Raw genomic sequence first — 22,329 nt, forward strand, 5'->3', positions numbered from 1 at the left:
AGGCCAGCTTATTAAATATAATTATTCATTGACTTTGAAGATGCACTAATGGAAAATCATAATTAATTTACGTTTCTCTCATGAACTGAGTTTAATGCTGTATATTAATTTTTCTACATTAACGGGCAACTAACACCGTTTTCAATAGCTTATCATACCAGACACTTTCTTAATATGATTTTATCTATGTGGGCATGATTTGATCTCTAATAGTTTTCTTTTTCTTCAAAAAGACTTTGTTCCTTTATGCTGTCATTTTAATGATGCTGAAGTACTAGAAACTTGAGTATTACTAGATCATGCAATAAGAAACATAGTTTCAACAGTCTCTTGGAGAAAGTATAAACTGTATTCAGCTTATGATTGAAGGCAATTTGTGGGATGGTACACATAGAGGAAACACCATGTGAAAAACTCCTCTGTTCTGTTAAGGTTAGCGTATGTGAGCTGTGAGTGCTACTCCAGCTGTATTTGCAGCTGTGTGTGCCAGATCTGATAGCCCAGAAGCCATCGCAAATGAATATCCTTGTCAGAAAGAAAAATGATGATCCTGGTGAAGCCTACAAAAGAAGGATAAGGAAGCCAAAGAGAACTGGTAGAATCAGGGCACACAAGTTATAAAAACTGGGGATTATTTAAAATGTTCATTTGGAAATATGAAAATATGACCATATTTCCCGCTGCTATTATTTTAAAGAAAAATGTTGAGAACCAAAGGTCTTTTTTCTTTACTATTAAAATTACTTGACATATGTCCCAGTTGATTTCAGAAACAACAACACTCATGGAAATTAAAAGTAAATCTTTTACCTGTCTTTATGCCCTAGATTTTAGATATAGGATTGTGACATTAATTAAAGGATTTCATAAATTAACCTTGTCCTTGCAATTTTTCACAATTAGTTCCTCTCAAAAGCCAAAGTAACTCCAATGAGAAAATAAGCTGTAATATCAAATTTTTCTAGTTATGCTATTATATTAGTACTTATATTTTCTTGAAAAAAATGAGTATTTCAGGTGTTGGAGTAGTTAAGAGTAGAAAACAATGCCATTTGTGCTTAAGTCACTGTAATAAAATATTAATAATTGAATTTTTCTAATAAATTTTCAGTTATGGCTCACTTGTGATTTATGAGGCATGGTAAGATTTTTAAGAATATCCAGACCTGAAATATTAAAACTCATGACAGAAGCAAATATTATGATTACTGTTGCACATAAACATAATATTGGGTTTTTCTAGGTTTTGTGGTCCTGCAATTAATATCTGTTGACACATGGATTACAAATATGAATTGTCAGAAAGCAATAGATAGGCTATTTTATTTTCTCTTATTCAACACTGTATTTATAAACACTAAATATTAAAGCAATTTTTAACAGCAGCCTGAAGAGTAAGCATGTATGTTTGTATAATAGGATTTGTTTTGTCTTCAAACTGGGATTCCAAGTAGGCTAATTAAAATACAATAGCTAAACTTCTCAATAACTTTTCTTTTCTTTTTCTTTTTCTTTCTCTCTGGTGATTTACTTATTTTACCTCTTCAGTGTGGAAATCTCATTTTAACATGACATATTTTAGAAATATCAAATGTATTCCTATGATCATAAATACAGAGATACTGTTAAAGTGTAAAATCATGCTGTTAATTGTAACTACACTTTAGAATGTTGTAGGTTTAAGAACACTTGATGGATTTGCTGCCTGTGCCTTGATAAAATGGTATTTAGAATGTCCAGGTTTAATGTTCTATATAAGGCAATAATTGGTGCCCAGTCACTTTAACTCATCTCCAGCACCCATATTAGAATCATATCTCACATTAATATTTCTCTTACAGTGATACCTTCATACATACATTAACAAAATGGAAAATTAATTAGGCTGTGATGAACTGTGTTCACCCTTCATAGAACTCAAAGACTTTTATGAAAAAGCTTTATGTTTTGTGTTGAGAATTTGCCCTTTTTCCAAATACGATACGCTGATCAGACTCTAAAGAAAATAATAACCAGAAGTTAAATAGGAAATAGTTCAACAACTGTCAGACAGGATGTAATTAATCACTAGGAACAATAAAAGTACCGTCTCCAGGTTTGAATAGATTCATTTTGGATAAATTTTTTTTCTAGCTTGAAGTTCTGATTTAGTTCTGATTTAACTAATCATACACCCCAAAATTATTATGAACTAATAGAAGGAAAGTAAGAAATAAAGGATTGAATTAAAGAGAACTATATAAAGATTTTTATGTTAAAAATGGCAAATTGGCTTTAGTAAAAAATTATGAGGGAGTGGTTGGAAACTTGCTCTTCAAAATAATAGGCAGCAGATTCTTGAGATTAAAAAGAGAAGGATTGAGTGTTGAATTTAAATTTTTGACCAGTATGGTCTGTTTATTTTTTAGTACAGATCATTTCTAATGGAAATTACTAAAAACAGTCCTAAAAAAAATCATTAAAAATCCCTTCTGTTATTTCTTTAAACAAGTAACAAAGAGAATGAGTAAAATCAAATGTTTCTTATTAGTTAAGGGCTGACAGTACATATGACACTATGTAAACCATTAATTTTCCTTACAGATTTATGTTTTCTTTTGTTTTAAATTAGATGTCATTCGCAGAGATAAAGGCTCCCAGTCTCACTGCACAAGTTAAAGAACAGTGAGATAGTTTGTCTTCATGAAAATTTCTGATGCTTTGCCTTTTTTTTTTTTTTTTACATTTTTAAATTAAGAAAAAATTGTGGTCATGGTTATATCTCACACTAGTCAAAAAGGAGAGAAAGCGATAAAAGTTTCATGAGTTCATTAAAGTTTTACAGGCACTGCAGTGCCTGGAAACATAGTTGTTGCTCTGATCCCCTGCAGTAGTTCTGGTTGGGCGGCATCTTATTCATTATGGGATGAGGGACTGGGAATGTGGTTTGAAAAAGGGACAAAGCAGATGCCAAAGCCAAATGCTGATATGTTATTTGAACTGTATTCAAGGTTCTCATAGCTTTCCGTGTTGCCATGTGTAACTTGACAAACCCTATCTGGAGAAAATAGGGTTGTGGGAACTTAAGCCACAGCTGTTCATAGGAGATCCTTTAGTGGTAACTATATGAGGGGGTGCAGCATTTTTGCTAATTTCAAGATTAGGGTTAAAATTTATGGAAATGGTCCTTCTTAATTTGATTTTTTCAAAGTCATTTCTCTTGTTTGTTTAATCTTGAGTGATTTACAAATGTCCCTAAATATGTACTATTTCTGGTAACTTCCACCAAGAAATTGGTGTCACTTATTTTTAATAATGTAGCCATAGGTATAAATTGTACAGAAGAGGTTCATATTTGCCTACTTTTAAAGGATTACCACTCAATACATGTTTTTTGAATGGCAAGAGTAAAACATTAAGAAAAGAAAGGAATGAATGTCACTAGTGGAAAGCTGAGAGAGGTGCAGGTAACTCAATAACACTAATATTTGAGAAAACATTTATTAATTAAACATAATGAAAAACTAGCTGTTAAATAAAATACCCAAACAATAAAAGAGGTTAAAAGAATATCATGGCCACTTGTTAAATATTTTGCCTTTGTCTTTCACACCTAAATAGAGCCTACCTTAGGCTATTTAATTGTTTTTGGATATTCTTGTCAATTATTGCTTAATCTGAGCTTTTAGGGAGAAGTAGTAACTGGGATGTTCTACTATATACCTGTTTAGTAGGTCCTCTAATATCTTTACTGATTCTCTTAAATTCTCCCGGTCTAATTTATTTCTTCAGTCTTACGGGATGACTAACTCCTGCACAATTAACTCTTCGCCATGAAGACTCTTTTGAAGGACTTTGAGCTCTTTTTTATAGTTATTATTTTTTTTCCTGGTTACTACTCAGGCTTGTGAAGTTTCCAGGAAAGGCCACAGGAACAGTGCTGAAATCCTTGGCGCTGCCTGGTTCTTACAGGCCTCAGTTCACTTCCTCAGATAGGTCTCTCTAGCCAGTCTGTGATCAAGTCTTTTCACATCTTTGTGGAACATGAGTGCTGAGGCTCTCTGAGTTGTTTCTGTTCAATGTCTTTCTCCACCTCTTCTCCACAGCTCTCCCCAGTCCCTGGATGAGAGCAGGGGCTTATCTAAGCTCTGCTGTATCTAAGCCCTTTAAACAGAGTTGGCCATACACTGCAATTTAGAAAATGAATGTTTAGTGAATGAATGGGTTCATTAAATAATGAAAAGTCAGTGTTTCTGAGGAACATTTGTATAAACAATAATACTTAGGCTTTGAAGATGATTCTTTTAAAGCTACACACTAGGAAGCCATAATTTTTCTCTGTTATGACTAAAATTTAATTTAATGCTCCATAAATTGAAAAGTTCTTCATAGTATTTTTAAATATGGCTATAGAATACATAAAGATTTCAATAAAATATCAGTGATTTCCATTTTCCCAGATGAGCTCCTTGGATCTATACACACTCTAAACGTAGGCACTTGATGTGGGATGATTGCTTCTCCTCCTTTTCCCTTGTGTTGACTGAAATGATTACTGGTATATATGCCTGAGAATTTGTAAAGCCAGAAAGTAGAGATCTATCCAGAACTACTGATAAACACTTTTGCACTTAATTGTGACACATTCTATAATAGATTTGACTTTCTAAAGATAATGGAGGATATGCTGTGGAAAGAAAAAATTTTAAATACCTTAGTGGGACACTGACTCTTTCAGCTAACGGAGTTTATCGGGATGTAGTTTCGTTTATTCAGAGGTGTGACTTACTTTAAAGCAAGAACTCTTCCAGACTATCTGGATGAACAATGTAAATTGAGAAATAGACTTCTCCAGTATTCCATTCCTCTTATCACAGTGAGGTGGTTAACAGTTACGAATTATTTTTATCCACACACCTTTGTATGTTTTTTTTCCATTCAAACCATTGAGCAGTTACTGTATTCCTTGTGCTATATTCATTTCTTGGGCTAGAAAAACTAGTAACGCATGGTCCACATCTTCCAAAAGATTACAATATGATATAGAGGGTAAATATGAAAAAATAAAATAAATCCACTAAATGGAAATGTAGCAAACTTAATGTTGACAGGCCTCAACACTTAGACGTGTAATTGTCTTTGTATGCCTTTGTACTTGTCTTGTGGAACTTAATGTAGTATCTATTTTGAGAATCTCTTTCTATCTAATGATAGAAAATACAATCTCCATCAATTTCAACATTTTTCAGTCATTTCCAATGTAATACTTTCTCAAGTCCCACTCAAATATCTGTGCTCTAATTTTCTCATTACAGTGATTGCCTCTCTAACCCCCAAAGTCAAGGATGCCTCCTTTAGTTGCGTGGTATTTTAACTGTTAAAAAGTGGTGATGTCTAGCCAGGGCAGTTCAAGTGGGGTAAAAAGGGCCACATGCATACTGCTGGCAAAGGAAGACAACACTCTACAATAATCACACAGGTAATTAATAGGATTCTTCCACCATGACGAACTGTGGTGCCATTTCAGTGGTGGGGAGTCCTACCTACTGGTTTATTTTCACGGGCTTGCTGAGTTTCTACAAGGTGACCAAACACCCTTCTCAGTTTCTCCAAGTCCCAATTTATTCTTTACAATATAGATACTGAAGAATATCCTCCTCAGAGTTTTGTGAAAATGTATTAGCGAACCTACTTAGGAGACTTAATGTAGAACGTATAAAACAAACTAAAGAGCCAACATGTCCTAGCTAAGAATATTATCACTCTTCAAAATATCCAGTAAGTTTTGAGAAACTATCAAAATCATTTAAGAGGATCAGTGAATCAAAATTCTGTGTAGTTTACTTACACTTACCATACTTGGTTATTTTTAATAATTATTTCAGGCACACATTTTACTGGGGAACAATGAGAATAGAAGCATTTTCCATTTTTAAGATTGAGTAAAATCTGTATAACAAATCTAGCAAGTATTAAAAATCATTTCATAAAGGTGCCACAAAGTGCTTTCTTAAAGAGATAATCAGTACATTTAAAATTTTTTCTTTCTTTAAAATGTTTGTATGTTTAGGTGATGTTACATAGGTAGGACTTATTTTTGTATTTCAAATACATGTCAGCAATACTATGTGGCAAGAACTCTTCCTGTTCAAATGTGTTGCTTTTATTTTGCTATTTTTCTCATTTATCATGTTAGAATTTCAGTGGTTAGTGCTTTTAAAATTATATACCTATACGATGTTTATTCATTATACTGATGTATCTTAATGTAGAAAATGTATATCTGACATTTATACTGACATCTGAAAATAAATATGAATATCCTAGAACATATCTTTTGACCTTATTTTATAGTTGGCTTCAGAGAAAAATACTACAATAAACCTAGCATTTCAATAATAAGCCATTTCAAACCAACAACAAAATTCTAATTGGAAATGTTTGCAAGGAACATGAAATAAATATCCCCCTACTAGAATATAAGTTCCACAGATTCATGGATTTTTTTGTTTCACAGGCCCTAGAATTTTACCTGATGCAGAGGAAGTGATAAATGTGTATATTTTTTGTTGACTAAGTAAGTGAAACATTAAGAGTGTTTTGTAAACACAAATTTACAAAATATAAAAGATATGTAGTGCTTATGGAAATTCTGACTATGAAAGACCCAGTTCGCAGTTTATAAACTTTAATGATCTGCTATATAAAGTCATCACCCTATATTTAAAATTACTGTATTAGCAATTAAACATTCAGAAGAAATTAAAGACCTAAAGGAAATAATGTCAAAGCCACACAATAGATCTAAATATTTGGAATAGCTTATTTTAAGCGAAATATTATGAAACAATTTTTCTTCCATTAAAGAGGGAAAAAGTGGTGGTTTTCCATTTTAATGAAAGCATTATAATTAGTCAAATAGTTTTTCAGGGGATTGTTTCAAAGTAATTTCCATACTGCAGACACTTAAAGTAACTCATTATCTCACAGAAATTCTGGTTTTTTTTTTCCTTAACATTTTCTTAGTGTTTTCTTCTCAGTGGACACAATATAGTATCATTCTTTCTTTATTTTTAGTACTTAAAATGTACTTAAGTTTAACTTATCATAATAAAATTAGAGGATACTTTTTAAAGTACTTTGTTGAGGCATAATATACACAGCCTAAAATTCACCATTTTAAGTGTAGAATTCAATGAATTTTAGTAAATTTAAAGAGTTGTGCATCCATTACTACAATCCTTTTAGAACATTCCACTACCCCAGAAAGATTCTTCTTGCCCAAGTACACAATCCCTTTTCCCACCAGGAAATTTAGATAATCTCTAGTCTACTTTCTGACTCCGTACAGAGGCCTCCAATGGATTTTTCTTTTAAATGGAATCGTATGTTGTCTTTTGCATATGACTCATTTAGCATAATGTTTTTGAGATTCCTCTGTATTGTAGCATCAGTACTTAATTCCTTTCAATTGCCAAACAGTATCTTTTTGTCTGAATATACATGTTTTGCTCATCTATTATTTAGTGGACATGTGAATTGTTCCCAATTTTGGGCTATTAAGAATAATAATAATATGAACATTTGAATATGTGTCTCTGTATGGACGTGTTTTCATTTCTCTCGAGTAAATTCCTGAGGGTGGAATTTGCTGGGTCAATGTGGTAAATTTATGAAACTGTCAGACTGTTTCCAACATGGCTACACCGTTTTTCTCTCCTACCTACAATGTAAAAGGGTTGCTGTTTCTCCATATCCTCAGTAACACTTTCTATTGTATATCATTTTTATTATAGCCATTCTAGTGCATATGAAACAGTATGTCATTTTGGTTTTAATTTTCTTTTTCCTTATAACTAATGATACTGAGCATCTTCTCATGTACTTAACTAGTTGTTTTTTTTCTTTTATTGGTCATGGTTTTGGTGTCATATCTAAGAACTGCTGTCCTCACCTAGGATTTAAAGAATTATACCTATGTGTACTAAAAATCTTAACAGTTTTAATACTTACATTTAGGTCTGTGATCCATTTTTAGTTAATTTGAAGTAAAGTTATGAATTCATATTTTTGCAGTGAATACCCAGTTGTCTCAGCAACATTTGTTAAAAAGAATGTCCTTTCCCCGTTGAATTGCTTTGGCTCTGCTGTCACATAGTAATGATAAATGTAAAGACTTATTTCTAGTGTTTGAATTATGTTCCATTTATCCATAGTTCTATACCTAAGCCAATATCTTATGTCTTGATTGCGTTTCCACATAACTTTTAGAATCTGCAAGATGTTTTTCAGTTTCTGAAAAAAAAAACCAACCAAACAAACAAAATAGCAATGACAAACCCAAACTGAAAAAGGGATTGTTTTGAATCTTAGATAAATTTGGAAGGAAATGTCACATTAACAATACTGAGTCTTTCTCTCTATGAATGATCTGTCTCTATTTTTTAAGATGTTTCTCCAAATTGCAGATTTGTGAGAAAATAAATGTTGTTGTTGTTTTAAGCCATTATATTTTGGAAACTTTGTTAAGCAGCCATAGTAACTCCAATTAAAGGATATATGTGTTTTTAAAAAAATGCCTGTTACTCTTTTGTATCTATACAGTTCTGTTGAAGAATAAATTATATGAAAATTTAGCTACTAGGTGACTTTCACTGTGAAAACTTAGAATAAAACAGCTTATAGCTAAAAGGCTACTGGCAACTAATTCTTAAAAAGAGAGACTAATTTGGCTTGTCATTTGGTTTATCTATTTTAGTATGATCTCAAGGTGTGCTTCTACGAATGTTTTGCACATAATTATCAGGAAGAGTGGAAATCAATGTGAATTGTTACAGGTCTCAAAGGGATGCCCCTGTCTGAAGCAATCAAAGCCAAAATATATGCTCCTCCTATGTAATCTCTGATAGCTTAACATCTCTAAAAATATATCACTCATTTCTTTTTGGCTTTTGCTACTAATCTCCATTAAAGCAATTACTTAAATTTCAGCTGTCCTCATTTTGGGTGGAGTAATTTAGCAATGCATTTAAAATTAGTCATTTTAAATTTAAAAAATCAATTGTACTGCATCCATTACCTATCCCTCCAAGAATTATCTGCAAATTCATTACTTTAAGAAAACATCTTTTTTTAAGATAAAAGTCTTTTATGCTGTGTAATTGTCCTGGTATATTCTAAGCAAAAAAAAGCTAGTAACAAGAGGAACAGAGAACATTTATCTCCTCCAAAGCTTTCATCTCCAGAATTCAAAGGTAGGGTTTTCCTGAAATGATTTGGCTGGAACATGTAGTGTTGTACTGGCCAGATGTCACCTTATGTTTATAGTGGTCCTAATGTTTTGAATGAATTGACCAGCATTATACATTCATAAACCAAGTGGCTATCCATGGGGCTATTCAGAGACAGCTGTTCATCCAGAGAGGACCACCTCCCAGAACACACAAACATACACATGCAGTATCCAGCTTTATGGACACTGCTGCTCCCTAAACTGGAGGAGAGGATGAGTGAGGGGGAAGGGGATCCAAATCCTGCATCCTGTTTCATAGAGATCATTAGTCTGTCTACCTGGGACTCTCCAGTGCTTTAGCCATTCCTGTCTCAGCATTCCTATGACTTCCTTAAAATCATACTCACAATTCTGGATTGGTTCTTTCCAACTTTGGGGGTAAAGATGAAATCAATACCTGATACACATATGTACTTTGGAAGTCTCAAGAGTGACTGTGGACTCAACTTCTTTGTTTTCCCGTTCTTGATGAACCATCAGTTTCATCCCTGCGGTTCACTGAAGGAACTTGTCACGGGGAGTTTCTCTGACTGAGCTGATAGAGCGGATGCCAAGTACCCTGCTCTGGTCTGGGTCCATTGCTCCCCAAAGTCTCTTTCTTATGCTGAACTTCTATTCATTCCTCCCCCATCCCACTTCCATCAACCTTCAGCGACCAGAAGTCTACTTTTATTTTACTACAGTTCTCAATATCCTGTAGTTCTCTTAATTTCGTATCATATTCTACTTGGTGGTGTATATCTGATTACTTAACATCTTTTAAGACATGGTATATAATAAGCCCATAATGTAGCTGACTTTTGGTAAGAATGAGGAGTTACTCTGAGAAAACAGTAGCCCTCCCTGAATTTTTGTATCTTAGCTTTTAAAGCATACCTAACATGTTAAGTATTTTCTCATTTTAACACGAAGTTTCTGTGTAACTTATAATCATTTGCTGACTTAACACTATGCCCCCTTGAGCCCCAAATCTCCTATTACTACTTCTCTTTCATGAAAATGTATAGACTTCAAGGCTTTAGGCCTTTTTTGGTTTGATAATTCCTGTAAGTTCTAAATACTTTATCAAAACTTTCAAAAAAAGTTTAAATAAGTAGAGAGACAGATAGTTGGGTAGGCTCACCAATCAGCCACGGTCGCATTGGGGGGACGTATTTATCCTTGTGTGATTCTGAATGGGTATGTGTACGTGTGAATCTCGTGAAGGAACTTTGTTCTGGGAAGAGGGTCCAGGGCTGTGTACTGTGTCTGTGACTGATTGTTTTCCTTCCCTTTGTCAGCTGTGTCATGCTCACGGTCATGTCTTCAGGTGACTTGTATTCTTCACACAAATTGCCACGTTTTGAGGTTATAGAGTTGTGTATTATGTCATCCAATCACCCATTTTCACATACTTAGGGGACACAGAAAACAGTCTTGGCTTACTGTGAGAATGAACAGTGTGGTAGGGCGCTCAGTCTCTCTGAAAAGGGCATTGCCAGATGTTGGGTGGCTCACTTAGTTGAAGGGGAAATGTGCTGTTACATAGTTACGGCTACAGTGTAAACTAGGTTTTCAAAAGTAAAGAAAGAAACCAAAACTAAATTCAAGCCTAAATGCATTTTCTCAGTCAAGCTAAGCAATTTAGAACAGAGACAGAGTGGCCAAAATCCAACAAAAATCTAATTCCTACAGGATAAAAGGTGTACAGTGCAGGGCTGTGACACTGAAATCAAGCTGGCCCTGTTTAAAATTCAACAGATGGCAGGGGGCTTGTAATAACTCTGAAGTCGAGAATGACCCATGGGTGCCAAGGGGGGCTCCATGGGGGATTAAGGATCCTGCAGGAAGTGTAATGCTCTGTACTTATCTCTGTCTCCCCTAAATGGGGCTTGTTCATAAGAGGCTAAATCACAAAGCACAGAAGAAAAATCGACTATAACAAGGTAAGGCTGAGACATTGGTTATGTTGGTAAATGCTTTACTTTGGATTCCTTAAATTCATACCAGAATTTGGGGGAAGTCATCTTGCAACAACTGTGCTTTCCACAAATGCTGATCAGGTGTCTGCCTGAAGAAGGACCATGAGAAGGGAATTTCTGCTGCATCATGGCTAATAATTCCCTTAAGCAACACACATTCAGATTTTAATATAATAGGAATTCCCATCCTTAGCTATGACCCACTTATTGGTTAAAATGTTTTTTTAAACTTATTTTCATTACAAGAAAATTTTACTATTCCATTGTGCTAGTTTGTGAGAGGAATTTTCTTCACTTGAGTATTTTGTAAAACAACAACAAAACAAGCACTTTTCAAATTATGTACTGGAAATTCTCTTCTTTGTTAGCTTTTGTCCTTGAAAGTGGATTCTCCATTTCTCAGCTTCTTTTTCTTTTTCACACCGATTTCCTCTTTTGCTTGTGATGAAGCCTCTTCCAAAGAATTCCGAGCGTCCTGTGGCGTGCCTTGTCTGAGCCTTCTCCCAGTGTAGAGAGTGTAAATTGCCTTCTTTTCTTCAGTCTCGGTGTCACGTAGCTGTGTCCTCTGGCATCAGTGCTTGCTATTGCAGTCACGCTGCACTTGGGTTAGCTGATGATTTCATGGCACTGCTGTCACACCTGGTGCTGGTTGGACTCCAGTGCATCTCCTCTTTATCCTGGATCTGTGTCTTCTCTGTGATTACTAAATGCTGTTCTTTTCCTCCTGTGTAACTGTTTAAAGTTATCCTGAATGTGGCTTCTGGAGAAATTTCTGTAGAATTTAGCTTTTTTCAAAAGATACCATTGACTGGATCACAGTGATGTTTTTAACTTGGAAGATTTCAAATTTTGGAATACAAAGTCCATATTTGTTCTGGGGGTCAAAAAATCGTTTACTTCACCACAAGCTCCTAAGAGAAATGTGGTCTTACTTCCTCAAGGAGAATCTGTGACTTAGCACCAGATATATGGTGCAAAATAGAAACATGGGGGAGAAACTTGGTAACTGAGTATTAAGTTGAAAATGTGGTTGAAATAGGAAAGTCACCCTCTTTTTGCTTTTTTCTTTTGGTGTGTACCTTTTATTAATGTAACTAAATTAGAAGTATGTAACTACATGAGAAGATTTTTCCATATTTCTAACTCTTTGAAGAAGTATGTATTTATTTCACCATAAAGGCACTGATTGATTCTTGTAATTCAAAACTAATAAATGTAGAACTTTAAAAGTCCATATGACCTTCAAATGAAAATAGAAGCACAGAATGTCTTTGAATTTTTAATAATTTTTGAGCATTTTGGCCTTATTTTTATGCAAATTTTTTCAGTGTTGTGAACCCAACAATAGTTTGGCAGAGATTATCTGAGATAGAAACACTTGGATTCAAAATCCATTTCTATGACCTAGTAACTGAGTAGTTTAAAGCAAGTCACTTGGGCTCCAAAAACCTGTTTTCTTTCATCTAAAAAGGAGACATAACATCCTCCTCTTCTTTATTTCAGAGACTCAAAATGAAGTCTGTACTCAATTCATACACACACACACACACACACACACACACACACAACGTTTATATAACTTATTACTGTCTTAAATCAACTATATCATAAGGTAATCAGCTGAAAAAATGATTTTTTTTCCCCAGCACTGTAGGAAAATCTGTTAAATTGAATAATTGAAGGTTACTTGATTCAGTCTCCAATGGGAATTTTCTTAATGGATTCTCATCATTAGTTTTGTCTTTTTATTATTTTCACTTTATGCTCTCATTTTGTGAATTTCACTTTAGAACCTAACTACTGAGTGAGATAATAGTGTAGGATGCTAGATGTTAAACTATATTGAATAATGGGGAGTTATCTCTTAATAAGAAATTGTCATGAGAGAATATGGGGGTGCAGAGGGAACAACTCACTAACACGGGCAGCTCCAGCAGGGAGAGGCATCAGGGCAGGTAGCATGGGAAGAGGGCCTTGAAGGATACAGAAGCCTTAGAGTAGAGACAGGAGAAGAAAAGCATTGTGGGCAGAAAGAATAGCTCATGGAAGTTTATATAATCTAAAAGGGTATTAGGTGACTGGTAAATAATTAGGTATGGCTCAAGTCTACCCACATCAAAGACTGGAAAAAATGAAACAAAATTTGGGGCAAAACGGGTATGACAACTTTTTTAATGCCTGACTAAGTAATTTCAAGTTTATACTGCAGGAAAAATTGGGAAATTTATATATGGGAAATTTTTTAATGAAAAGAGACTAGAAAATGGTAAGAAATAGTTGCCTTAGAAATTGTATATGCTAAAGTGAGAAAATGAACACTGAACTAAAGCAGTAGCAATGAAAAGAGAGAAGGGAGTGGATGTGCTAAAAACACATTTTTTGGAAGAAAATATATCTGTATCATATAGATGTATGGTCAGAGACACTTGGTGTAATGAGATAAATTATTAATAGGCATGCTTTGTAAATTTGAAAAATGTGAAATCAGAAAAAAAAAAAAAGAAAGAAAGAAACAGAGACCCTGAAAAGAGATTCCTGAAGTACGTGTGGAGTGTGGGAGAAAACTAAGTCAAGAATGTCTTTGATGGCAGGATGGAAGAGAAAAAAAAAGAAAAACACCACAGCAACACAGGAGGATTTGAGAGAAAAAGACCCCCTAGCTAGAGGTATTCCAAAGAAAACCTTCATTTCTGACTTAATTTTCCCCAGACACATACACACGGGAAATTTAAACAGATAAGAGTGCTGATTAATCTGAAGGCTGAATAAGAAATGCGTGATTGGAAGCAGCTCCAGTAATCAGCTTTCTAGTGCCTTCCATTCACTAAGAATGCTGCGTAACATGAGAGTTATGGAGATAAAATTTTGTGTCATTAATTAGCAAAAATATTTATGAGTTAAATGGAGTTAAATCTAATTGTAGAAAGCACAAAAAGCTCATCTACTTTTTTTTTTTTAACTCATTATGGTTACTTACTTTGATCTTGTGAAGAAAAGATCAGTAGGTTCAATGTTAGAGAATACATGATATCCACGATCTTAGATGTTGAGCTATGTATTGCATTCTTCTGTCTCTGTACGGATTCTGCCATGAATCCTTAGAAGCATTATGTACTAGCCTAAAAAACTTTCTACCCAAGTAATACCAGAGAGAAGAGAGAAAGAGTATATACTGCCTTACCTTGCATCCATGTATTCCAAATATTTCTAATTTGGGGTGTAAGAGCTCATTTCAACACTTCTGCTACCCGCTCTGTCTCTCTCATTAGCATTTATGAGTGTGTTAAAACTGTGATTAGTAGGTTTCAATGCAGTGAACTAGATTTCCGTGCAATACTAACTATGCAAACCCATGATCTAAAGAGTAATGCTAATAGATGAAATGACAACCAGAATAGGTAAAAGTCAGAAGATGGGCAATACCAAACTTTAGCAAAAATGTATAGCACTGAAACTCTCCTGTGCTGCTGGTGGGAGTGTGAAATGGTCCATTTTGAAAACCTACTCAGCAGTGTCTTATAAAGTTAAACATGCATCTATCTTATTGAATAATAATTTCACTACTATGTAATAAAAACCTATGTCCATAAAAATTGCACAAAAATATTCATAGGATTTTTATGTACAATATCCACAAACTAAAATAAACCAAATATTCATCAATAGGAGAATAGAAAGTGAATATTTTTCAACAATAAAAAGGAAAGAGCCACTGATGTGTACAATAGTAAGAATTAGTTTCAAAAACGCTAAGCAAATGAAGCTAGTTTAAAATTGCTACATTTCATTTCATGCTTCTTATATAGGGTTAGAAAAAGCCAAAACCAATCTATAAAAATAGAACTTAAAGCAGTGATTGCTTATGATGGAGTGGGAAGAGAGAATAAAGGAAATTTCTTGGAAAATGGAAATGTCTGTTAGTTGTTTAGGGTATTATTTGGTTGGTTAAATTGCCAACATTTGTTGAATCATATGCTTAAGTTCTTTGCATTTCACCATACAGAAATCTACCTAATTAAAAAAAAAAGTGATATGGTCATTGACTCCAAGGCAAGAGTCAGATAAATTCAAAACCGTAAAAACATAAATAGACAACATTTATATTTCGTCATATTATATGTTCCTGGAATTAACCCACTTTAGAATTTTATGCAGATGTAATTGGTTAATAGGAAGCTATAAATAGCTTCTCCAGCTTTAGAATACTGAAATAAAATGTACACTAGGTAGGTAACAGAATAAACATCTAACATACTTAGTGAACATGCACAGGTACGTTTGTCAAGCTGGACTTTTACATGAAAATGATGACATATGCTTAGAGTTTGGGGAGCAGACTTTTTAGAATATGGGCTGGAGCAGTAGGGCAAGTTGATGCCGTGTTTTGTAGCACAGTCTAACCACTACCTGAACTCATCAGCTAGGGGAGCTCCTTGGACTGTTCCTAGTCTCCTAACTCTTCTCCTGGCCATCCTTCTTATCTCACCCCTGAAGTTCCTCATCTTTCCAGAAGTGTCGAATTGCAAGATGGCTCAAAACTAACCAAAAAGGAGTAGGGATCAGATGGAAAATAGGTGTTACTTCTCCTGTTAACTACAACAATATCTACACAGGGGACCGAGATGCCATATACAATTGGGGATCCTAGGCTAGAGGACGTCTCAGCTTAAAGGTATGCATTTTTAACCATAGTTTTCTAGAACAATACCTTTTGCTAAGAGCCTCATCACTGCCTTTGATAATGAGAAATACTGTTCACGAGAGGGATTTTCCAGCATCTAATGTTACTCTCCAAATCATTCTACACTTTATAATAGAGTTTTAATCAAATCAGTGCTCTGAACCTATGAGTGGATCATGAAATCAGTTTAGAAGGGTGTAACTACCAAGATTTAAGGACTAGAATAAAACAATATAGAAGGAATGGAAGAAAATTAAATTTCCAATTATGTATACATATACATGTGTATATATAAATATGATTTGAAGTAAAACTATGAAATGTTTATTAGCAAAGAGACGTCTAAAATGTTTGAAATCTGCTTATTTGTGGGATTGTTCCTTGTACATTGGGCTCTTTCATTATTCGATGTGTCAGTGACACAAAATTTGTCACTGCCTTTGTTCACAGAGCTGAATTACAGGATGAGGCATGTGTGTAAACACTGATACACATGTGGTACTGGTATTGAGACTTCTTGGCTTTAGGAGAAACAGGTAACAAAAGTCACATCATCCTTTTAATGTTAAATAATTATCATAGGTTGTGCTAATTCCTACTGTGCTCTGAGTTTGAGGTTATTGATCAAATTGGATGTGGAGTATAATTTACACTTTCAGATGATCAAGGACAGAAGGGAGGCATAGGCCACACTTGGCAAAGGGAAGTCCTGGGATCTGCTCCTGAGAGGGCCGAGAGCTGTGATGGGGAAGTGGTTCACCTGAGTTAAAACCTGAGCATCATTTCCATGCAGCGACAGTTAAGTATGTTTCAAAGCGATGTATCAATTCTTGGAGGGTTACCCGAGCTGAACGTCTCATGCCAAAGCACATCGCTTCAGGTCCTTTCTAGTAGATATCCAGCCTGTAGGTTAGAGCTGACGCTGGTGTGTCCCCAGACCTCTGGCAGGTCTCTGGAAATAGCTGCACATCTAGAGCATCATTAAGTAAAGGAAACCCCTGGGAATCATAACAGGCTCATGTCGAGCTAATGCCTTGTGGGGACATCTTGATATTGCTATTTCTTGGCTGAAGAACAAACCACAGCTCTTTCCCTAGAGACACCACTCAGCAATCATTTCCATCCACAAAGAACATTTTACAGCTGTGCTAGGGACATAGAGGGAAGCTGTGAGGCTGATTTAGAATTTCTACCTTAGGGTAACAATCGTAGAATTTCCAACCTGTGAAACCCTCTTATTCCTGCTCAGTCTGCTCCACACCAAGCATCATTTCCTAATTTTCCAAACAGAGTATTTAAGGCACAGAGGTTAAATGCCTACCTTGAGGAAATGTTGGTGATTATATTTTAAAACTCCTTGAAGAATGATTTTGATTCACGTAGAGCACTTTACAAGAGGGTGATTTCAGCTGGTAGGAAACAAAGTTTCCTGCCAGTGGATTGCTTGTTCTGTGAAGGAGCAGCCTGAGAAACGTAATGTAATGACATTGTCACTTGTGGAAACTGCGGTTCTTGTTAGAAGGTTAAATTTTATAGTTTCAGTAGGTACAGGGATTGTTCTTACTACATAGTAGAGATTCAAACATTTTTGCTGAATCAAATTTAGAAATGAAAGGTACTCTCCCTTATGTACCAGCATACTCACCTATTAGGCATGCATGCTGGAGTTTTTTTCCCCCAGGACCAGGGATGTGCTTACTTTGATATATATACTCTGATTAACCTGGTTTCCTTGCATTTTGGGAATGGGGAGGGTAGGATCTAGTTTTTGGTTCTGACATTCAGCAAAGCAAAGTGGCAGTTGTGTGAACCCATAATTGTGGCCTTTTCGCACCCTACCATACCTTAAGAAACATGTATAAAATCTCAGATTACTTTTCCTACCTCTTTTATGTAAGAAAGTAAATTATTGCATATATATCCCAAAATGAATGAAAAAGGAAAGACTTTGTAGACTGTATGTGGCTTGCAAAAGGGTTGAGCATGGAGTTGTACGCGGGGGCACAGGTTTGGGAAAATGCTTGCCATCGAACTGTATGAGGATGAATCAGAACTGATCCCATTCTCAGGCACTTTTCTTGACTGTCTTTCATGTGAAGTCTCTGGAGCTCTGAGACCCAGAATTCACAGCCAATAATGGCCCATGGTCTGGGTCTGAGTTGCCCTACAGGCAACCCCAGAGAGAGGCAGGACTTTCAGTGCCCTTCTCTGGTGCCAGTCCTCTTATTCCTCAGCTAGATCTTTCATCTCTCCCTGCCCCAGCAGGCTCTGGCTTGTCCCAGATCGCAGGCCAATCCCTAGTGGAAGCAGGAAGCACATAGCGGTTTAATATTGAAGACATTCTTTATGATGTTGCCTTGAGACATCCCAGGGCCCCTGTTCCTATGGCTGGGTGTCACTGTGGTACTTTAAATCACATATTTCAAACCTCACCTGGACCTTAGGGTCCTGTGAACGTTTTTGCAATTCTGTACCTTTCTCCAGTGGAATCTCACATTCTCATTTCCCTGACACAGTGATTCTGTTCTGCTTCTTAATCTCTAATCCTTAAGCTCTTCAACATGCTGACACCAGAGCTATAAAACCAAGACTGCTACCCTATAGGGGATTTTTCTGCAAATCATAAAAAAAGAGCACCTTCTGAGTGGGCTGTGTGCTGTGCCTGAGGTGAGTGACTTGGTGTGTAGGCCATGTATTATGCAGTTTATTAAAGGTGGTTTATGCTCTGTGGAGATGCAACTCCATTCCAGGTTAGATGGCTTAGAAAGCAGAATAGGTGCTGAATATCACATCCACTCACACACCCCCCCCCCAGCTAGGTGTCCATGTGCATTGGACAACCTGTATACTGTGCACATGGCTTAGGCTCATTTTATGAATCATTTTTCTGGTAGCATGTCTCGTCCAGAAATTGCTCTAGGACCCCTCTTACTCTTACCTGGATCTTCACTTAGCATAGAGCAAGGCAGGATCATTAAGTAGAAATTCTGGTTGTCAACCACTGCTAAAATGTGGAATTCTAACATCAAATGGATTTAGTAAATCTATTTCCAATAGCCTAATAGCCATTTGTACCACTGTTGTCACATAGGAATCCTTATTAACCTAATGCCTAGAACAGTACCTGGCATATTATAGGATAAGTATAATAAAAAAAAGATGTGGGTGAAACCAGTGGGTCATAGCTTCTCCCTATCATTGGCACCTTCCTGCTGACCAAGAACCAGATTCAGACTTCTCCCCAGATTAGCCATATCTTGCTGCCAGAAAAACCACACTACTTGGTCAACAAATCCCAAGACATGAGAGTAAGAGTTAAAAATTGCATTAAAAAGTTATATTAAGAGTAAAATACTAATTGAAGACCTAAAATACATGAAAAGAAATAATACACTGTGTATTGAAAGGAATGTTCTGTTGAGTGGTTTTGGGTGCAGTTCATAAATTATTTTACCAGAAAAAGTAAGGATGTCATAGACATCTGTAGATACACAGTACGTTATATTTCTTCTTTAGATGGTTAATGAAAATGAAATTTGATCCTGAGGATATTTGTGCTGATTGACGTCCATTTTTCCCTTGTACCTTCATACTTGTGACTTCAGCATCTTAAAATCCCTTGTAATGAAGTTGTTACATCGCTTTCCCTTCATGTTTCTCTTGTGAACATTTTCTTGGCTTTTTTTATACACACAGTGTGTGCATTTTGTGAGGACAGCGTTATGAGAGATGTTTGCTTTTCAAGGCAAAGGGATTGTGCACCAAGGACAACCACTGAAGAGTATTAGTGGCCATTTTTGTCTAATAGAAAATGTCAACTGCTCAGACAACTTGGAAATGCACCAGGAAGGAATTGAACGTTTTTTTCTCAAATGTGTCATTCTGCATAAGCAGAAGTTGGACAGTTTGAGAATTATTGCTTGCGTATCTGGAATTAAATTTCTAACACTTTGAATGCTCATCCTTTACAGTGATGCCACATTCTCAGAAGTTTAGCCAGTAATGGTGTTTTCTTCCACAATAAATACATGTTGGGGAAGTTCATCACAGCTACTTTTCTTCCTTATTGGACAAAATGAATGATCATCCATTGCACAGATAACAAAGCAATCAAGAAAGATTTTTTTTTTTTTTTTTAGCTCAAATGGAAGGTGATAGCATGCTTGCTGAAAAACTGTGTGGCCAAGAAAAACACTAAAATGAGCTTGAGGGTTTGTTCTTGTTTGGAAGACAAGAGACTTAGATGCTGTGATGCCTTTCTGAACTTGACCATGTGGGAATTGGGTATGTAAAATACTTACCAAAGGGCGCAGTAAAATTGTCTTCCATGGGAACAAACATGCTTATTTCCTCAGTCACTTGTCTTCAGTCATTCCATGGAGGTGAAAATCAGTCACATATATTTCCAAAGAAGTTGGAAGGATCTCATAAAAAAATCGAAAGTGATACCAGAATGCAAAATAAATAAATAAGGCAGAAGAGGAACTGAGTCTTGTAACAATGCAAAATGCATGAAATGATGCTATAAATGGATTTTTATCAAAAATATAGTTTAAGTGGTAAGTGTAAAGAAGAAAAAGTATAAGGAGCTAAATAGTCTATAGATTAGTTCCCCTCCTACCCGTGGTTCGGCTTTCTGCACTTTCAATTACCCACAGTCAGTTGTGATTTGAAAATACTAAATGAAAATTCCAGAAATAAACAATCCTTGTTTTAAATTGCCCATTGTTCCGAATATCATGAACTCTCCCGTCATCCTGCTCCTTCTCGACCAGTAAGCACGTGGTTTATTCCTTTGTGCCGCGTATCCTGCTCGTTAGTCACTCAGTAGCCACCTCGTTATCAGACCGACTGCTGCAGTATCCAGTGCTTGTGTTCAAGTAACCGTTATTTCATAATGGCCCCAAAGCACAAGAGTCGTGATGCTGGCAATGTGGGTATGCCAAAGAAGAGCCATAAAGTGCTTCTTCTAAGCAAAAGGGTGGAAATTCTCAACTTAATGAGGAAAGAAAAAAACATTGTATTCTGAGATCTACAGTAAAAATAAATTTTCTATCTGCGAAATTATGAGGAAAAGGAAAAGAAATTTATGCTGGTTTTGCTGTCACCTCATACTGCAAAAATCATGGCCAAAATGCTAAGTGCTTAGTTAAGCTGGAAAAGGCATTAAATTTATCCAGTAAGGTATTTTGAGAGAGACTACAGTCACATAACTTTTACTATAGTATATTGTTATGGTTGTCCTATTTTATTATTAGTTAGTGTTGTTAGTCTCATGCTGTGCCTAACTTATAAATTAAACCTAATCATAGTTATATGTATGTTATAGGGAAAAACACAGATAAGGTTCAGAACTGTCTATGGTTTCAGGCATCCACTAGGGGTCTTGGAATGTATCCCTCATGGAAAAGGGAAGACCTCTGTCTGGTGGAATCCTAACACACGCTGGGGATACTCTGAATATTTTCCTTGGAAGCATAGCAGTTGAATTGAAATCTCAAGGTCAGTGCCCTAGAAAAAGAGTGAAGAGCCAGAGAAGAGCCTTTTCAAGGGACTGTGGTTTGGGATGAAGTATTTGGGGAAAATGAAGGATGGTCAGTATAGCTGAAGTGCATGGAGTGAGGGGGTAAACCAGGGAAGGCACGCAGAGCAGAGGTTCAGTTGGCAGGGAATTTATAGGCCATGCCATGGACTTTGACCTTTATCTTATAAGTAATGGTAAGTTTGAAGGATTTTGAGCAGAAAAGCAGCATAATCAGGTTTGAGAAGGTCCTTCAGGCAGCAGTGTGGAGAACTGTTGAGAAGAGGCCAAGTGTGGAGGTAGGACACCACTCGGGAAGCAATTCCAATGTGAGAGACAGTGATCGTGATGATAATTTGACTTTTCATATATTGGCAAATGGTGATGGAGAACTCTGCATGTTCCAAGTATGGTTTAGGGGCTGGAGAAAGATAGAGTAGTGAAAAAAAATGACAGAATTCCTGCTTTTCGTTCTAGTTGGGAACTCCGGAACAAGAAAAAAAAATACCCAATAGGGTGTGTTAAGTGCTAAGAAGAAAAATAATAAAGGACATTGGGGCAGAGACAGGAAAGGAGGAAAAACATGACAAATATCCAAGTGAGTCTACAAGTTTAAACAGTTGAAAATTCAAAGGCCTGAACATGGGGGGACCTACTCAGAAACAGTGTTGTGCAACTAATTAGCCAAGTATAGGAATCAATTGTGTGTGTGGGTGTGTGTGCGTTTGTAACACTTAAGATCATTAGACCCCCTTTACTGGAGGCAGTGATGGCCTACGTTTTTCACTTTCTGTAATCTGCAGCTCTGTAAACATGTTTACATAAATTATTAGCTCTGTAGCAGGCCTACAGGTTCACAAGTAAAATTCAATAAATGGGCAGTGTCTGAAAATGA

This window comes from Camelus ferus, chromosome 26 (assembly GCF_009834535.1).
Source record: "Camelus ferus isolate YT-003-E chromosome 26, BCGSAC_Cfer_1.0, whole genome shotgun sequence".
NCBI classification, from domain to species: Eukaryota; Metazoa; Chordata; class Mammalia; order Artiodactyla; family Camelidae; genus Camelus; species Camelus ferus.